Below are 18,800 nucleotides of genomic sequence, written 5' to 3' on the forward strand. Positions count from 1 at the left end.
TCAGCACTAGTAAAGAAATCTTTTTACAAACTTCAAAAGTTAAGAAAACTTAAACCTTTGTTATTTCCATCAGACTTTCGATCTGTGACCCAAGCATTAATTTTGACAAGTTTACACTACTGTAACTATCTATACTCAGGTTTACCCACATCCGCTATTCATCCACTTCAACTTATTCAAAATTCTGCAGCCCGCTTACTGTACAATCTATCTTGTATGGATCATATCACCCCAACTCTACAATATTTATTTATTTATTTATTTATTTATTTAAACGCTTTTATATACCGACAACCGTTTGCACATCGTGTCGGTTTACAAGTAACTTAAAACCAGGGTATATATAGGTGTAGCCTTTACATTGAACAAGGAACAAGTGAACACGGTAGTAAAACAATAAACTGGATAAATTGGAGGAGGGAATCAACAGGGAGCAACATAGGTTGGGAAGGGGTGGGAACAACAATGAGGGGGTGGGGTTATATACAAGGAATCATAAATACATACATTGATGTTTCAGGTGCAATATCTCCACTGGTTGCCAATATCATACCGAATCACATACAAAATACTTACAATAATTCACAACCCAACTTCAATATGGCTCTGCACTTTATTAAGGATTTACAAACCAACTCGTCAACTTTGTTCAATGGACAAATGTATCCTTGAAGTACCATCTATAAAAATTGCAAGATTAGACTTAACACACAAACGAGCTTTCTCAGACGCTGGCCCAGCTTTTTGGAACTCCCTCCCTGAAGAAATTCGTCTAACAGCGAACACTAAAGAATTAAAGAAATTGCTAAAAACGTATCTATTTACTATTGCGTATAAGATCAGTAAATCAACCTATCCACACTCTTATTAATCACATTAAAGACATTTATTTTAATATAATTTGTCATTTTAAAAGTTAATAGTCATACTCAAACATTAAGCACTAATCATTAATTACCCAAACATTAGTGTTTGGGTAATTGCCAGGTTCTTGTGGCCTGGTTTTGGTCTCTGTGGGAAACAGGATGCTGGGCTTGATGGACCCTTGGTCTGACCCAGCATGGCAATTTCTTATGTTCTTATGTTCTTAAGCTATACTGTACTCACAATTTATATTAATACAAGCCGTTAAGCCCGTTAAAATGGGTGAGATTCCATCGGTCAGACTGGCACGGTTAGAGCCGCTCTGTTCTCTACAACTTCTTACTCTTCCCACTTACTCACTCATATCCTCTTCCCTTTTCCTTCCATCCCCTCTCATCTTCCCTTTCCTTCCCCTCTTACCTCATCCACAACCCCTTCCCTCTCCCTCAGCCCTCCTCCACGCCCTCTTTTTCTCTTCTCCAGAATGTCTTACCCTTCCCACTTACACACACTCATATCCTCTTACCTTTTCTGTCGATCCCCTCTCACCTCATCCACAACCCCTTCCCTCTCCCTTAGCCTTCCTCCACTCTCTTTTTCTCTTCTCCAGAACGCCTTACCCTTCCCACTTACTCACTCACATCCTCCTCATCCCTTTTCCTTCCATCCCCTCTCATCTTCCCTTTCCTTCCCCACTCACCTTCCCTTTCTTTCCCCTCATCTTCCCTTTCCTTCCCCTCAGCCCTCCTCCACTCCCTCTTTTTCTCTTCTCCACAACTTTACCCTTCCCACTTACTCACTCACATCCTCTTCCTTCCATCCCCTCTCATCTTCCCTTGCCTTCCCCTCCCACCTCCTCCACAACCCCTTTCCTCTCCCTCAGCCCACCTCCACTGCCTCTTTTTATGTTCTCCAGAACATCTTACCCTTACCACTTACGCACTCACATCCTCTTCTTCCATCCCCTCTCATCTTCCCTTTTCTTCCTTTCTCACCTCATCCAGAGCCCCTTCCCTATCCCGATGTCGCACCAGCGGTGGCAGCAGCTCGGGTCCCTCATTCTTGCTGCAAGACGTCGGCTGCTCGCCCGCCACCCCAGGGTCCCGTTAAGCGCGGTCCGCTGGACAGCGCAGACGGGAGGTCTCTGGGGATCTCTTTCTCGCACGTGCCTCACCACCGGGTTCATTGCTGGCCCACCCGACGCTTGCATACCGCCACCGCTGCTCCTCCCCACCGCTTCCAAGGCAGCCCTCACAAGGCTCCTTTTCCTTCCAGCGCCATGTTGCTTCGCTCTGACCAATGTGCTCTCTGCCTGTGCACCCCTACCTAAATCCCCCCCTAACCTTTATTGAAGAAGTTACGCCTGCCTCCTGGCAGGTGTAACTTGCGCGTGCCGGCTCTCCATCCCCTGGCACAGTGGCTGTGCCGGAGGCCTCGGTCCCGAGCCCCAGCACGGCACCCCGCAAGATAGGCTCGGCATGCACAGGAGCAGCTTGGGGCAGGTTTTCGAGGGTTATGCGCGTATTTTACGCACGTACCCCTTTGAAAATCTGCCCCCAAGTATACTATATTAACTGGCCCACCTTTATTTATTTATTTATTTATCTATTTATTTGTTTGTTTGTTTGTTGATTTTATATATTGACATACACTGTGAGTATCACATCGGTTTACACTGAAACAAGAACTTAGCTTAAAATGCTTTACATATAACTCTTCATATATGCGAGAAAAATAAACTGAATGTAAATGAACTAAATGAATCATGAACTGAATGCAAATGCGGGTAACAGGGGCTAAACTTAAAAAGGGGAACAAGAGCTTATTTTACAGCATTTTACACTATTTTACAGAGAGCTCTTTGTAAATGCGAATCTTTAGAAGAAGGGACTGGGGGGCAGAGAGGGGGATCACAGGGATTATGGGAGGAAACAGGGGTGGGTGGGCAAACAAGGATGGGTGGCTTTATCTACATGATTATCTACACCTTCAAACAATTTTAAAAGATTAGTAAGTCAAGACTTCCCCTTGCTTAAACCATGTTGACTCTTCCCCCTTATACCATTTCTATCTATATGGCCAGTGATTTTGTTTTTAAGAATGGCTTCTACCATTTTGTCTGGCACCATCAGGCTCGCTGATCACCCCTGGAGCCCTTTTTAAAAACAGTTTCATATTGGCAACCTTCCAGTCTTCAGGAATTTTGGCTATTTTAAAGGAAAGACTACAGGTTACTAATAAGTTAGCAATTTCATGTTTTAGTTCTTTTAGAACTCTAGATTGGATACCATCTGATCATGGTGATTTGTTACTCTTTAGTTTGTCAATCTGATCTTTTACATCCTCCACTATCACAGATATTTCTTTTAGCTGTTCAGAATCTCCACCATTAAAGAATGTTTCAAGTATGGGTATGTTTCCAACAACCTCCTCTGTAAAAACCAAGGCAAAGAATTAATCAGTTTGTCTATTTCTTTGTGCTCCTAGAGCCCCCTTTTTGCCCCTTGATCATCTAGTGGCCCAACTGGCTCTCACAGGCTTTTTGCCTCACTGGCAATCTTTTTCTCAAAATCTTATTTGGCCTGACTAACTACTGTTTTACATCTAACTTGCCAGTGCTTGTGTTCTTGCCTATTGTCATCATTTGGTTCTTCTTTCCATTTTTTGAATGATGCCCTTTTACCTTTAACTGCATCCTTTATCTCACCATTAAATCACCCACTACATGGCCATTCTAACCCTTCCCTCCTGGGCATATGGCCCAGCCTGGAGACACTTCCTTAGTACGAGAGGATAAAGCATCACCTGGATAGTAGGCCCTAGTTACAGGATCACTTCCTGTGAGTCCAAGGTGATGGTCTCCTGCCAGGTGACTTTACTATTCCAAAGCAGCACAAGGGCTACTTGACTGAAGTTGGGACCGCTCCACACCTGTTCATGAGGTCTTCTCTATATAATGTTCTGTCTCTGCTCCTGCACTCCTATCTGTCTCTGCTCCTATCACTCCTCTGAACTCCAGAGATTGGACTCATTCTCTAACAGCCAGGAGCTCATTGCACCAGGTGCACACATACAACCTCTCATCAACAGATAGATAATCATACATGTGGCACTTGGTGTATAAGACTGGATAGCCCCAAGACATTGCTGGACTTCTATCTGCATCTCAATTTCATTGCTAAAATTTTATATACTGATTAAGCAATAGATATGTCTCATTTTAATGTTTTTTAAAATTATTTATTTGGCTTTTTAAATCAAAGGTTTTTACCTTGATAACTTGCGTTAGCGTGCGTTGATAACTTGCATTAGCGTGCGTTAAGGCGTTATCACATGCATTAATGCCCTAACATATGCGATAAATAACACAATGCAAATGCAAATGCATATGCAAATTCCACATTGAGTATTCCAGTGGGAGGCATTTATGGAAATGAGGGCCATTAGTGTCTGATGCGATACAGCAATGCAGGATTTAGCGCCAGAAATAACTACTGTATATACTCGTGTATAAGTTGATCTCATATATAAGTCAAGGGTATTTTTTTGGGGCCCCAAAATCAAGAATTTTCTGTCACCCATGGATAAGTGTTACAATCCTGCTCGCGGACCCATCCCACGAGCAGGTTTCCACTTACCACCTCCGTGTGGTCCGACGCCATTCTGCGGCAGGAGGGGCCACTGATATCTCCTTTCGCGGCTTGTGAGCTGCTGCTGCCGCCTCTGTCTTCGTGGCCATAGCACCGCCGCTGCCGGGACCTTCAAGCGGCAGGAAACCGTGGCCTGCTTTTCATCTTTGCAGCAGCCGCCGCACATCTCCATCTATGCGGCAGGAAGCTGCCGATAAATCCTTCTTCACGGCCTAGTTCCGCTGCCGGGCCCTGCTTCCATCTCTGTGGCCCTGAACCGCCGCCGGGACTTCATCTTCGCAGCAGGAGGCTGCCTTTAGTCCTGCTTTTCACATGGCAGGGGAGCTACTCTTGCCACTTCCCTCGCGGCGGGGAAGACGCCGCCACCTGGAAGCCTTTCCTTCACGGCCTAAGTGTCACTGCCAGGGCCTGCTCCTTTATTCCATTTGGCAGGAACACCACTGTCCATGGTCCTGCTTCATCCTTGGGCCCTCCTCTAGGTGCCAGCATGCGCCTCTTCAATCTATTTAAAGGGCCAGCGGCGGGAAAAGCCCGCGGCCCCACCGGAAGTCCTCATCTGCTCACTTCCTGGATTAGCCCTATAAAAGGGCTCTGTTTTCTTTCCTCAGGGCCTTTGGATCCAGAATCCACAGTTATCTGTGTTCCTCTTCGGGTCAAGGTCCTCAGTGCTCTTCACTTGTCTAGATGGCTCTTCGTTCTGTGTTCCTGGTCTCCTCGTCCTGATGTTCCTGGTCTTGTCCTTCATTTGAGCTCCTTTGTCGCCTGTTCCATGTCCTGATGTTACTTGGTCCTGATGTCTAGAAGTTCCATGGTTCCGTTCCTGAGTCCTGATGTTCCAGATGTTTCGTGTTCCTGATGTCTTGGTCCTGATACCTTCGTCTTCACCTCTGCAACCAGTTCCCAGTTTCCTGCATCCACCTTTCCTGGCGTGCCACCATCGTGGTTCGTGACCAGCCCATAGGGCTGGTCACGAACCACGATGGTGGCACAAGGCCTTCTTCTCATCTGCAGCGCAAGTCTCCGGAAGACCCTTGTTTTTAATGTTCCAAGTTCCGAGTCTTGAATCCTGAGTCTTGAATCCTGAGTCTTGAATCCTGTCCCGGTCTTCGGAGCTCCTTGCCTGCTTCCGTCCATGCCCAAGACTCTGCCAGAACCTGCTCCACTTCAGCGTGGTCCGCGACCAGCCACAGGTGGCTATGTAGGGCGCGCCTCGGTGCAGGCCTCTGCTGAATCTTCGACATGTTCCAGTCTCAAGTTCCACTACTTCGTCTGGAGTCTGCTTCGAGCTCAGCATGGTCCGCGACCAGCCATGGGAGGCTGTGAAGTCACGCTGCGATGCAGTTCTCATCCAGTACTTTTGCCTGAGTCCTGAAACCTTGCCTGAGATCTTCTGAGTAACCTGAATCCTTGTCCGAGTCTTCTGAGTAACCTGAGTCCTCGTCTGAGTCCTTCCAAGTTCCAAGCCTTCGTCTGAGTCCTTTCAAGTTCCAAGTCTTCGTCTTGTTCCTGCCCCCAGCCTTCGTTTGGCCTCATGCCCTTTCGGACCTGTTTTTTTAGAATATTAACCCTTTATCATACAAAATCCAGGAACGTGGAAGCCTCGGAGGTCTTTTTTCAGAATTTCCCAAGGCCAAAGATAAATAAGGAACAATTGGCGGTGTTAAATGCCCCCATTAAAGACGGTTACATCTATGCGGTAATACAAGGTTTGAGGTTTGGCAAATCGGTTGGGCAAGACGGCCTTAGTAACGAATTTTATAAAATACTAAAATTTCCCCTGCTGCCGACTCTAACTTCATACTATAATAGTCTCATCGCCAGCAAAATCATACCCACGGCAGAAAATCAATATATGATTGTCCTCATACCGAAAAAGGGTAAAGACCCCTATGACGGCCAATTTCATTAATTAACGTAGACATCAAAATTCTAGCAGCTGTTCTAACTACTTGCTTGAATGCTATACTTCCCACAATGATATATCCAGACCAAATGGGGTTCGTTAAGGGTAGGCAAGGGGTGCAAAATGTATGCCAATTAATAGCCGCTCTCAGTTACCATCCCCAGGCTGAAGCACTGATTCTAAGTTTAGACGCAGAGAAAGCATTTGACTTCCTTTCCTGGGACTATTTGTTTTGGGCCCTCCAAAGGTATGGGTTTGAAGGAGATTTCATGCAATGGTTGGAGGTGCTTTATCACAACCCAAGCACCCGATTATTAATCAATGGTTTGCTATCCATGCCTTTCTCCCTGCACTGTGGGGTGTGCCAGAGATGCCTGCGCTCTCCTTTGCTATTTGTCCTAGCGATAGAACCCCTAGCTGAAAAACGTAGATGTGACAAGGAATTTTGGGGCCTCAGCATTGGAAACCATTTGTTAAAAGTGGCAATGTTTGCTGATGATATTCTTTTGTTTATGGGTCGCCCACGGGAGAGCATTCCTGCCAAAATCTTACTTTTTTCGCAATTCCAAGATATTGTGGGTTTATGTATCAACTTCTCCAAATCTGAGGCACTAGCCTTAGACCCGCAGCTGCAGGCAACTTGGCCCAGAGTTTTTCCTTTCTCATGGCCCCCTGGGAAACTTAAATATCTGGGAATTTGGATACCTAGAGATTTAGCCACTCTTTATGAACTGAATATACAGGAAACGATAATGAATATAGGAGCTCAGGTGGCGGCTTGGCACTCACTTCTCCTGACATTTTTTGGGCGCTGTGCTCTTTTGAAAATGGTGATCATTCCTAAACTATTGTACAAATTGCACATGCTCCCTAGATGGTTGTCTAATGCAGATTTGAAGCAGTTGCAGTCAGCTTTCCAAATGTTTTTGTGGGCAGGAAAGAGGGCACGAATAAAGTACCAGTCTCTTATATGCCCCAAGAAAGTGGGGGGTCTCGGGCTCCCAGACTTCCACCGGTACAACATTGCCTGTCAGATGCATTTTGTGGGGGAATGGCTTCTTGACTCCTATTCTTACTGCAAGCAGGGCTTGGTAGCAAGTGTGATTGCCCCATGGTCTCCTTTATATCTCCTACAAGTGCGTCCTATGATACTTCCGAATCTCGACATTCCAAAAGTGCTGCTTCGTCCATGCTGGTGTGCTTGGAGGTGGCTATGACGTCAGAGAAAAATGGAGGGCTCTTACTCTCTGCTGTTACTGCTAGTGGGCAACAAGGACTTTCCGCCTGGACTTAGCTGCAGTGCCATATTTAATGCCTGGGCTCATAATGGACTGCCATTTATTTTTCATCTGTATGAAGAGGACAGTCCAGTCGTACAGGAGTTTTCCTCCATAGCCCAAGATATCGGATACCAATGAGACATTTCTTTGTGTATTTGCAAGTGCGACACTATCTCCACTCTTTTCATTGGACAAGGGAGGTGTTTCAACAAGAATCTTCTTTTGACAAGAGTATATTTGACACCGCGTACTCTCACAACTCCATAAAGGGATGGAGTGCCATGAGCAAGCAATCTGCAGCATCAGACCACCTGGACTCATTCACTTCTTATTGGTCGGTGGTGTGGCAAGAGCCAATTACAAAATCCTATTTACAACTCTGTTTTAAGACTTTGCATGGTCATATCCCGGATTAAGGGTTGCGGGAATTGCAGTTTCAGATCCTGCATCACCCAATTTGTGATGGTTTTCGCAGATTCAAAATGGGCCACTTACCATCGCCACTGTGCATCAAATGTACACATGGAAGTTATACATGGTGTCAGGACCTATTTCAGATCCGACATGAGAAGTCTGCCTGACTTTGAGAATTGTCTATTAATGCATCTTGCAGTAAATTCTAACACTATAGACCAAAAGGGCTCGAGGTGAGGGCAAGCAAAGAGATCATGTATAACTTCACATGACTGTTTCGGACGATTTGCCATTCTATTAGCATGCTGAGAAGTTCTGGCGGACTGGATGACCCCCTTAGATTACCTCAGGTGGCAGCATGGCATCATCGGATGGCAATTGCCATGCAAATGGAGTGGTTGGACAGCACGAAGGGATGTAGGAAACCAGATAAGAGGTACTGTGAAAGCTGGTCCATGTGTTACAATCTCTTGCCCACAGACATGCAAACCAGTCTGCTAGTGAATGGCTATCAACCGAATTAGATATAATTGGTGCTTTCGTTTCATGGACGCATGTGGAATGTAACTCTTATTTGTGAAACAGGCTGTAGCTTAAACACAGTGGGTTGCCTGGAAATGTAGAGGTTACTCTACATGTTTGTTGTTTTAGTACATTATAACTATTTTGTGCTCATGCGCTTGGCGAAGGCTCGTTGGTCTCAAGGGGAAAGGGGATGGGGCAGGATGTGGATGAATGTGGGGATGAGTGGGCTGTATGGGTTGGAAGGACGGGATGGATGGATGAATGACTGGACAGTCGGTGAACTGCTCAGCGAGAAAGACTGGGGATGGGAGTTTGATTTTCTAAAATGATTTACATGAGGCATAGCAGCAGGAGAGGCTGTTGCGACCGTTGCTGCTCGACGTCCTCACTCCGCCCTCTTTACCTCTGTGGCAACTCCCTCCAGGTCTGATGGACGGCTGGCTGCCACGGCGTCTCCATGCCGTCTCCATGCCGTCTCCCTCTGGCGTCCCCGGACCGGCTCGACGTTGCAGATCCGCCATGTTGCCTGAAGACCTAGGACGCGTGCACACATGCTCTGATTGAAGTACCAGCAAGAGCACGAACCTCAGGGGCGTCCCCCTGAGATGAATTCATCCACTTCCAATATTTAAAGGTCTCTATTTCACTATCTATTTGAGTTAGCAAGGGGTTGGGTATGGGAATGTGTCTCACTACCTACGGACTACTCCTCCCAAGCTACTCTGCCTCCTCGGACTTACCAGAGGTACCCACTCCTTGGGGGCCTGCTCTTTTTCTTTACTTTCAGATTACAGATAAGAACCGGTACTCGCTCCTCGAGGGCCCATGTTCCTGGACACTCTAAAGATTCTCTACTGCTTGGAAGCTATCGCTGCTACAAACATTTGTGAGTTACCATCGCTCTCTCAGAGCTTTCCCTGGAACCAGGTACTCGCTCCTCAAGGACCTAAACCTTTCCAGCTCCTGAGCTTTCTTGAGATCTTATGTTAGTTTTGTCATCTACTTCTGTTCATGAACTCTGCCTACTCTGCCTACTCACTTTCTACAGTTTCTCAACAGCTCAGCCATCCTGGATCGCTGTTCCAGTACCTGAGGGACTACAGCCCTGCCGGGCATATCAGCTCACTACTGCCACCTCTGGTGGTTTCAAAAACCTGTTTAATAAAAGAACTAATGTGTGTCTCCATACTCAAGCCTAGCCGGTAGTCCCTCTCGGGATATCCTCCTGGGGGCGTGGTCACCTGCCACCGGCCCAGGGATCCACCCACTACTATATCAGATTCATTACAGATTGCTACTCCTTACCAAGACGATATCTGAGACACTACAAGATTGCTAACTCCTCCTTCTTTAGGAGCCAATAATAACAGATTGCTAACTCCTCAGTCTAACTAACAGCAGATTTATTACTTTTTGCTAACTTCACAGTCTAACTAACAGCAAATTTATTAGAGAGGCATGGCCACAGGCTTAGTTCTTGTGGTGTATCATTTCTTGTCTCTTCTGCCAGCCATATATTTTGTAAGTTTCTATCTTATGTGTTGCACGTCTTCTTAATAAAAATGATTCTGCTAAAAAAAAAATCTGAATAAAGCATCTCATAAGAAACATTATTTAACAACTTAAGAAAATGTCCCTGCTGTATGAATCCTTCCCTCCTTCCCCACTGGCTGTCCTTGCTGTTTGAATCCTCTTTTATTCAAATCCTTCCAAGTCTGATTCTTCATCATCTGAATGTCCGAATAAATCATGGAACTGTTCTTTGGTGATGTCATCAGCATAAATGTTGTCTTCACTGTCTCCATCTGTTGAATCATCATCTGATGCTGATTCGTCTTGGTCTTCATAGATGGCATCATCTTCGGATCGATTCATAGCATTGCAAATGCCGCATTTCAGGAATGCTTCTTGACTATTTCTGGTGGAATTGACTCCTAGGCATCCTTTACCTAATTCGCTATGAAATCAATGTCTGGTTTTATGAGGTTCCCTCCTTTCATTAACTTTGCTTAACCAGAACACATCCAATGTTGCCACATATGCCGTAATTGGTCCTTGAAAGGCTTGATGAGACAAACATCTAATGGCTGGAGCATTGATGTCTGATCTCCTTGAATCACTGCTAATGTGATTGCCATTTGTTATGTTTGGTACTAGTGTGAACCCCTGGGCCGAGTTGAGAGGTGTCTCCGCCCACAGGGAGGAGCCCTGTGAGCTTCACCTCCGGTAGGCATGGTCTCAGGAACGTCAGACATGGCTGTGGAAAGAGTCTTAATTGATAGCAGAAAGGAAAGTTCACAGAAGGGTGTTTACCCAATGATGATGTCTCAGACGACAATCTGGTAGTGGCCCGTGGAGCCAGGTACACAAGGAAGTCTTGCAGTAGTGGAGAACACTCGGATGTGCAGATCCGGTATTGGCCCGTGGAGCAAGGTATGCCGGGGATGAGTCTCAGAGAAGGAAATGAGGAAACTGTCCGAGGTGTAGCAATAACCTGTAGGCAGGGTATACCGGAGTAGTTACTTCAGGGAAGAAGCGGTAGTGGCCCGAAACACGGGGTACACCGCAACGAATCCCAGAATGAGGCTTAGACAGGTTGAAGTCCGTAGAAATAGGTACTCACAGGAGGTAGTTCCAGGAGAGGTTCCAGGAAGTGGAACCGATAGCAGTTCAAGGCAGAGGGTCCTCCGAGGAGGGGATAACCAGAGACAAAATAGGGCCGCCGAGAAGTGGGTACCCAGAGTGTCTCATGCCAATGCTAAATTGTAGCAGTGAAGAGCCAACTAGCTTAAGTATTGGAGGTGGGTGATGTCATTCAGGGGGGACGCTCCCGGGGTTCCCGTCATGACGTGTACAAGAGTGGCCCATGCACACGCGCACCTAAGTGATTCCTGTTCCAAGATGGGGTCGGCAGCGCCCACGCCATCCCAGGAACGCCAGGCTCGTCGGCGGTGGCTGGCGGAGGCCCCCATTTGTCCAAGCATTAGTGGTTGCAGCTGTCTGCGACCGACGGGCATAACAGTACCCCCCTTCTTAGGGCCCTCCCCGGGGGTTTCAGTTTCCTAGGATGGGCAATGTGAAATTGCCTGATCAAGTCTTTGTCGAGGATGTTACTTGCAGGTTCCCAACTATTCTCCTCGGGGGCCAATCCTTCCCAGGATATGAGAGACTCCCAGCGTTTTCCATGTCTTCTGACATCCAATATATCCTCGACCTGATAAGTGATGTCCTCTTCTGCAGGAAGAGGTTAAGGTTCAGATGTTCTCTTCGAAAATGCCGAGAGAATGAGTGGTTTTAGAAGAGAGATGTGGAAGGTGTTGTGGATTCTAAGAGAAGAATACAACTGAAGGCTGTAAGTGACTAGACCCAGTCAGTGAAGGACAGCGAAGGGTCCAATGTATCTGGGCGCAAATCGAGCAGAGGGCAGCTTTAAGAGAATGAAATGGGTGCTGAGCCACACCTTGTCTCCGGGATGTAGTTGCGGAGCTGCACAATGGTGAGCATCATAGAACGTCTTAGCCTTTTGTCCAGCCTTTTGAAGTAGTTGCTTGGTATGCTCCCAGAGTTAGTGCAGTTCTTGCGCTGACACCTGTGCTGCCAGAGATGATACTGACAAGGACAATGGGAGAGGAGGTAGCGGTTGACGTCCGTAGACAACTTGGAAAGGTGAAGATCCGGTTGAAGCAGACTGGTGTGAATTTAATACAAATTCAGCCCAGGGAAGCAATTCGGACCAATCACTCTGTCTGGAGTTAACGTATGCCCGGAGAAACTGTTTTAGCATACAGTTCGTCCTCTCAGTCTGTCCATTGGCCTGAGGATGGTAAGCTGATGTGAGATCCAGGTAGACGTCAAATGTTTTGCATAGGGATCTCCAGAACTTTGCTGTAAACTGGACCCCCTTGGTCGGACAATATGTGTCTTGGCAGGCCATGAAGGCAAAAGACGTGGCGGATGAAAAGCTTCGCCAATTCAGGAGCTGAAGGTAATCTGGGTAATGCCACGAAATGAGCCATTTCTGAAAACAGGTTCACAGTGACCCAGATGGTATTGTTGCCGTTGGATACTGGTAAGTCAACAATTAAATCTGTGGCTATGTGCGTCCACAGTTCACTTGGTGCGGGGAGTGGCTGAAAGAGTCCCCAGGGATGGCCCACTGGTGGTTTTCTGTTGGGCACATGTAGGGCTTGACTCTAAGTAGGTCTAGACATCTTTCTTCATGGTGGGCCACCAGTAGAACCTTTGTATAGTGGTAAGTGTTCTGGCTTGTCCAGGATGACCTGTGAGCAGAGAGTCATATCCCATTTGAGGATTTGTTTTTTGAGTGTATGGGGAACCACCATCATCCTGGCCAGAACTGTGTGGGTAGCAGAGAGGAGTACTCTTGTACAGTCAATGATGTTATGCGGAGAATCAGGTATATCTTCCGTAGCAAAAGAATGGGAGAGTGCGTCAGTACAGGTATTCTTGTCTGCAGTATGGTATCGCAAGAGGAAATCAAAGCGATTAAAAAATAAAGACCAGCGGGTCTGCCAGTGGTTCAGGCTTTGCGCATGACGTAAGTATTCATGGTCAATGTAAACTGTAAATTGATGTTGTGCACCCTCGAGTCATGGACGCCATTCTTCGAATGCCAATTTAATTGCCAATAACTCTTTATCTCCAATCCCATAGTTTCACTTGGCTGGGGAGAAGCGTTGAGAAAAAAATGAGCACGGATGTAAGGGGTGGTTATTACTATGTTGGCTGAGGACGGCTCCAACCCCGACATCAGAAGCATCCACCTCTACGATGAAGGGACGTCGAGGATTGGGGTGGCGTAAACATGGCTCTTGGAGAAACACCTCTTTAAGTTCCTGAAAGGCGGTCACATCTTCTGGAGACCATTGAGAGGGATTAGCTCCTGTTATGTTTGAGGCATTGTGGACCCTTGGTCGCAATGGAAATGACTCCACCCACGGGGAAAAGCCCCGTGGGGAACCACTGCAATAGGCTGACACAGTTAGCAGATACAGAATGGATAGAGTCTTTATTGTACTGCTGTAATAGATGGTAAAGCAGGAAGGCAAGGCACAGATCCACGAGGTGCCAATATGCTCAACAGGCTCAGAAGTGTAGTCTCACCCAGATGTTCATGATAGGCAGGAGCCCGCAGTGCGGGTAATGCTGCTGCTGGTGGGTGGAGTTGGAGTGCCGGTTCGTAGAGGTACTCACAGAGAGAAGGCATCTTCCTGATGGTAGAATGGTGGGACTGAAGGTCCATGGTGCAGGATATGAAGTAGATAGGCCCTCGAGGAGCGAGTACCCAATGGTCCAATATCCTGGAAAGAAATAAGAGAAAACCCCCCGAGGAGCGGTTGTCTAATTAGTGAGGACCCTGAAGGGAGTTGGAAGCGAGAGACCCCCAAGGAGCAGTGTCTAGAGCTTCTGCTGGAATGAGGCCCTTAGCGAAGTTGGAGCATCTAAGCTAGCAGCTTAGAGCAGGCAGAGTAGCGAAGCGAGGCTAGTTATACCCGGAGGTACTGACATCATGCAGTGGGGCCGCCCCCAAGGTTCCCGCCATGATGTGTATTTGAGCATCAGAGATGTGCGTGCTCGTGCCCTAGGAGGCCACGGGAGTAAGCATGGCGGATGGGGATGCCCACACTCATCTGAGAATGTTGAGGCCCGCGGCACTCGGCAGCGGAGACAGCCATCTTGCCCAGAGAGAGAGAAAGTGGAGAAAAAGAGGTAAGGCAGAGCGATTGCAGCCATCTGCGACTGACGGACACAACAGTACCCCCCCTTCAAAGGGCCCCCTCCAAGACCTCTTCCAGGTGGTCTGGGCTTGCGAGGGTGTGCCAAGTGGAATTGGCTTAGCATCTCCTTGTCTGTAATATTAGCCAGTGGTTCCCAGGAGTTTTCCTCTGGGCCTTAGTTCTCCCAAGAGATGAGGTACTCCCATGTCTTGCCTCTTACATACATCAAGGATGTCGTCTACGGCATATTCAATGTCATCTTCTGTGTCCAGGCTGGGATAATTCTGCTGCAGTAGCCTGGGTAGCAGGAGAGGCTACTGTCAATGGACTAGGCAGCGGAGGTAAAAGTTGTCTCCCGTAGACAAGTTGGAAAGGGGAAGACCCCGTTGAAGAAGCAGGATGTGAATTGATGGCAAATTCTGCCCCAGGCAGTAGTTCAGCCCAGTCATTCTATCTAGAGTTGACATAGGATCGCAGAAATTGTTTCAGCGTCCTATTCATCCTCTCAGTCTGACCATTAGACTGAGGAAGGTAGGCAGAGGTTAGATCTGAAGCGATGTCAAACTTCTGACATAATGCTCTCCAAATGTTTGCAGTAAATTGCACTCCTTTGTTGGATAGGATATATTTGGGCATCCCATGAAGACGGAAGATGTGTTTAATGAAGTGTTTAGCTAATTCAGTAGCAGAAGGGTAATCCTGGTAATGCTACAAAGTGTGCCATTTTAGAGAACCGGTCGACCATAACCCATATGGTGTTGTTGCCGCTGGATGATGGCAGGTCCACTATGAAATCAGTAGTGATATGGGTCCAAGGCTCATCCGGTGATGGTAGAGGTTGTAAAAAACCCCAAGGTCACCCAGGTGGTGGCTTTTGCTTGGCACAGACAGCGCAGGAACCCACGTACGCTTGCACGTCCTTCTTCATGGTTGGCTACCAATAGTATCTTTGCAACATTGATAAGGTGTGACTCTGTCCAGGATTGCCTTCCAGGTGAGAATTGTGTGCCCATTTCAACAGTCTTTTTCTTAAACTTCTGGCCACCACCTTCTTCCCAGCAGGTACCGTGTGGGTGGCTGCAAGAACCACTCTTGCGGGATCGATGATATGAGGGGGTTCATCTGGCACGTCCTGAGATGAGAAGGAGCGTGATAGGGCATTAGCCCAAGTGTTCTTTTCTCCAGGACGGTATTTCAGAAGAAAGTCAAACCTGTTGAAAAACAGGGACCATCTTTCCTGACAGTGGTTGAGTCATTGAGCATGTCGAAGGTACTCTAGATTCTTGTGATCCGCGTATACTACTATTTGGTGTTGAGCACCTTCTAGCCAGGGACGCCACTCTTCAAAAGTCAGTTTGATCACGAGAAGCTCCTTGTATCCTATCCCATAGTTTCTCTCAGCCGGCGAGAATCGCCTAGAAAAAAGGGGCTAGGATAGAGTACATTGGATTCGCTGTACTAACTTAGAACTGCCCCCACACCAATGTCAGATGCATCGACCTTTCAAAAAAAAAAACTGAAAACTTGACTTTTCATACACGCCTTTCCTTAACCAGTTTCGATCCAGTTCTTCAATCTCATGAAGATTGATTCCGGATCAATAAACGATACTGTTCACACACTCAAGGAAGCTCGATCACCCTCTCTACCAGGTCATAGTTTCTCCTCTTTAGTCCGGATTGGACCTTCCTTCTGGTTTGGACTGGACTGAACATACCCTTCTGACTTTCTTGTAGGCTTATTTTCACCCTGTTCATCCTCATGGATCTTATTGTAATGAAATGCACTTCCCACCTGAGCTTCTCATAGGCCTTTAACAATGTATCTTTTATTCCCATATGTTTCATAAGTTTGGTTTTTGGTTTTGTTGAAAAGTTCATTCCACTTTTTAAGAGGCTTACTCCATAATAGTCTCCTTTTTGTACACATTTATCCCTATGCTCCCAGTTCCATGTAACCCTGTTCTTTGTAATGCTCATTGCAACTATTATGTTTCACTGTAAACCGATATGATATGTAGTCTGACACATGAATGTCGGTATATAAAAATCCCAAATAAATAAATAAATAAATAAATGATGAAAGGATGGTGTGGGTCAGGGTGGCGGAGACACGGCTTCTTTTGAAAAGCCTCTTTGAACGTCATGAAGGCTGAGATGTCTTCAGGAGATCGATTGGCAGGGTTGGCTCCCTTCTTGGTCATAGCAGTTAGAAGGACTGTCAATGATGAGTAGTTTTTAATGAAGGATCGGTAGTAATTGGTAAATCCTAAGAAGCGACATAATGCCTTCAGGCCTGTGGGTAGAGGCCAGTCCTGGATACTCTCAAGTTTCTTAGGGTCCATTTGAAAACCGTTCTTCGAAACGATATATCCCAGGAAGAGTACTGCTTCTTTGTGAAATTCGCATTTCTCAAGCTTTGCGTAAAGGTGGTACTCAAGCAGGCATCTTAGGACTTTCTTAACATCCTCCTGATGACTTTGCAGATCCTGAGAAAAGATCAGTATATCATCAAGATATACTACTATGCATTGATACAGTAAGTCCTGTAAGACGTCGTTCATCATATTTTTAAATACTGCAGGTGTGTTACTTAAACGAAAGGGCATGATGAGGTATTCAACGTGTCCATCACAGGTGTTAAAAGCAGTCTTCCATTCGTCTCCTTCTCGAACACGCACCAAGTTGAAGGCTCCTTTTAGGTCCAATTTGGAAAATATTTTGGCCCCTTGGAGTCTATCAAACAGTTCAGATATTAAGGGCAGGGTGCACCTGTCCTTGATGGTAATTTCATTCAGACCCCTGAAGTCGATGCAGGGGCATAAGGTGCCATCCTTTTTTCCTACAAAAAAGAAACCTATACCAACAGGGGATTTGGAAGGCCTGATAAAGCCCTTTTGTAGATTTTCCTATATGTAGGTAGACATAGCTTTGGTCTCAGCTAAAGAAAGAGGGTAGACTCTTCCTTTGAGAGGTTCAGAGTTTGGCTTCAGATTTATGGTACAATCGAACTCTCTGTGTGGAGTAAGCACATCAGCTGCTTGCTTCGAGAAAACATCCTGAAAGGAGGCGTATTGTGGAAGTAAGCCAGGTAATGATGGAGGGGTAGGCATGCAAATGAGCGGTGAAACTTCAGCAAGACACCGACCATGACAGTCTGGTCCCCACTGGGACAGTTCCAAGGTGGCCCAATTAAATTGTGGCATATGGTCTTGAAGCCACAACAGACCCAACACCACCGGATGCATGGCTTTTTCCAACACTAGAAAGGGAATTGATTCTGAGTGTAGGGCTCCAGTGCGCAGGCCAATGGCCTGGGTGATCAATTAAACTTCTCCAGGAAGTGGTTCTCCATGGATGGATGACAATAGTAGAGGCTTATCTATTAGTGTGGTAGGAATCCTCAGATGTTCAACCAAGCGCTTCAGAATAAAATTACCTCTGGCACCAGAGTCAATGAGAGCGAGAGTCTGGAACTCGAGACCTCCGTAAAGCAGGGATACAAGTAAAGATAATGGAGGAGTAGGAGAGGTAAGGCCCAGGAGAAGTCCTCCTGCAGATCCCAGGCCCATCAGTTTCCCGGACAAATGGGACAGGTTTGGATTGCATGACCCGATTGGCCACAGTACATTCACAGGCCCATGTGCTTGCGGTAACGTCTTTCCTTAGAGGTCAAGTGGCTTCGGCCTAGTTGCATAGGCTCTTCCTCCTCTAGGGGTGCAGATGGTAAGCTGGAAGCAGTAGGCACAGGTTTTGGATGGTTAGCCCCCACTGTAGACTTTCGTGGACTCTTAGCCTCTTGAGTATGATCGTGGATACAGCAGTCAATTCTCTCTGCTAGTTCCATCAGGGCCTGAAGGGATTCAGGCAAATCATGAGCCACTAGTTCGGTCTTTATGCAAGAGTTGAGACCCTCCATGAATATGGCACGTAGGCATCCATTGTCCCAATGCAGTTCGGATGCGAGAGTCTTAAATTCAATGGCAAAGTCTGTAAGTTGCTTGTTACCTTGCTGAAGGTTAAGCAAGGCGGATCCAGCGATGGTCTGGCGAGCCGGCTCATCAAACACAGACTTAAACAACTGTACAAATCCTGATAGGTCATCCAGGATAGGGTCTTTACGTTCCCATAGCGGTGAAGCCCAGGCCAGGGCTCATCCTTCAAGGAACGATAGGATGGAGGTGGTCTTTGAAGCCTCGGTGGGAAAGAGGGTAGGCTGTAAAGCAAAATGTATGCTGCACTGATTGATGAATCCTCTGCACATCTTGGCTTCACCCGTGAAGCTGGTAGGTGTAGATAAAGGCACAGTGTAGCCAAACCACTGGTGACAGGAACTCTTTTACAGGAGGAGCTGAGGAGTTCAGTTGAGCGTGTAACTGATTGAAGGCAGTAGCAAGGTTCTCCAAAGACTTTTGTTGTTCTGTAAT

The 18,800-nt window shown here is 46.7% G+C and overlaps 1 protein-coding gene across 1 annotated transcript in view; it reads right to left on the reverse strand.

Annotated features, from left to right (window-relative positions):
- Positions 1–18,800, reverse strand: part of HYDIN (HYDIN axonemal central pair apparatus protein) — a 1,819,717-nt gene that overhangs the window by 301,409 nt on the left and 1,499,508 nt on the right. The gene's annotated exons all lie outside the window — the stretch shown is intronic.

The sequence above is a fragment of the Rhinatrema bivittatum genome, chromosome 7 (genome assembly GCF_901001135.1).
Source record: "Rhinatrema bivittatum chromosome 7, aRhiBiv1.1, whole genome shotgun sequence".
Lineage (NCBI taxonomy): Eukaryota > Metazoa > Chordata > Amphibia > Gymnophiona > Rhinatrematidae > Rhinatrema > Rhinatrema bivittatum.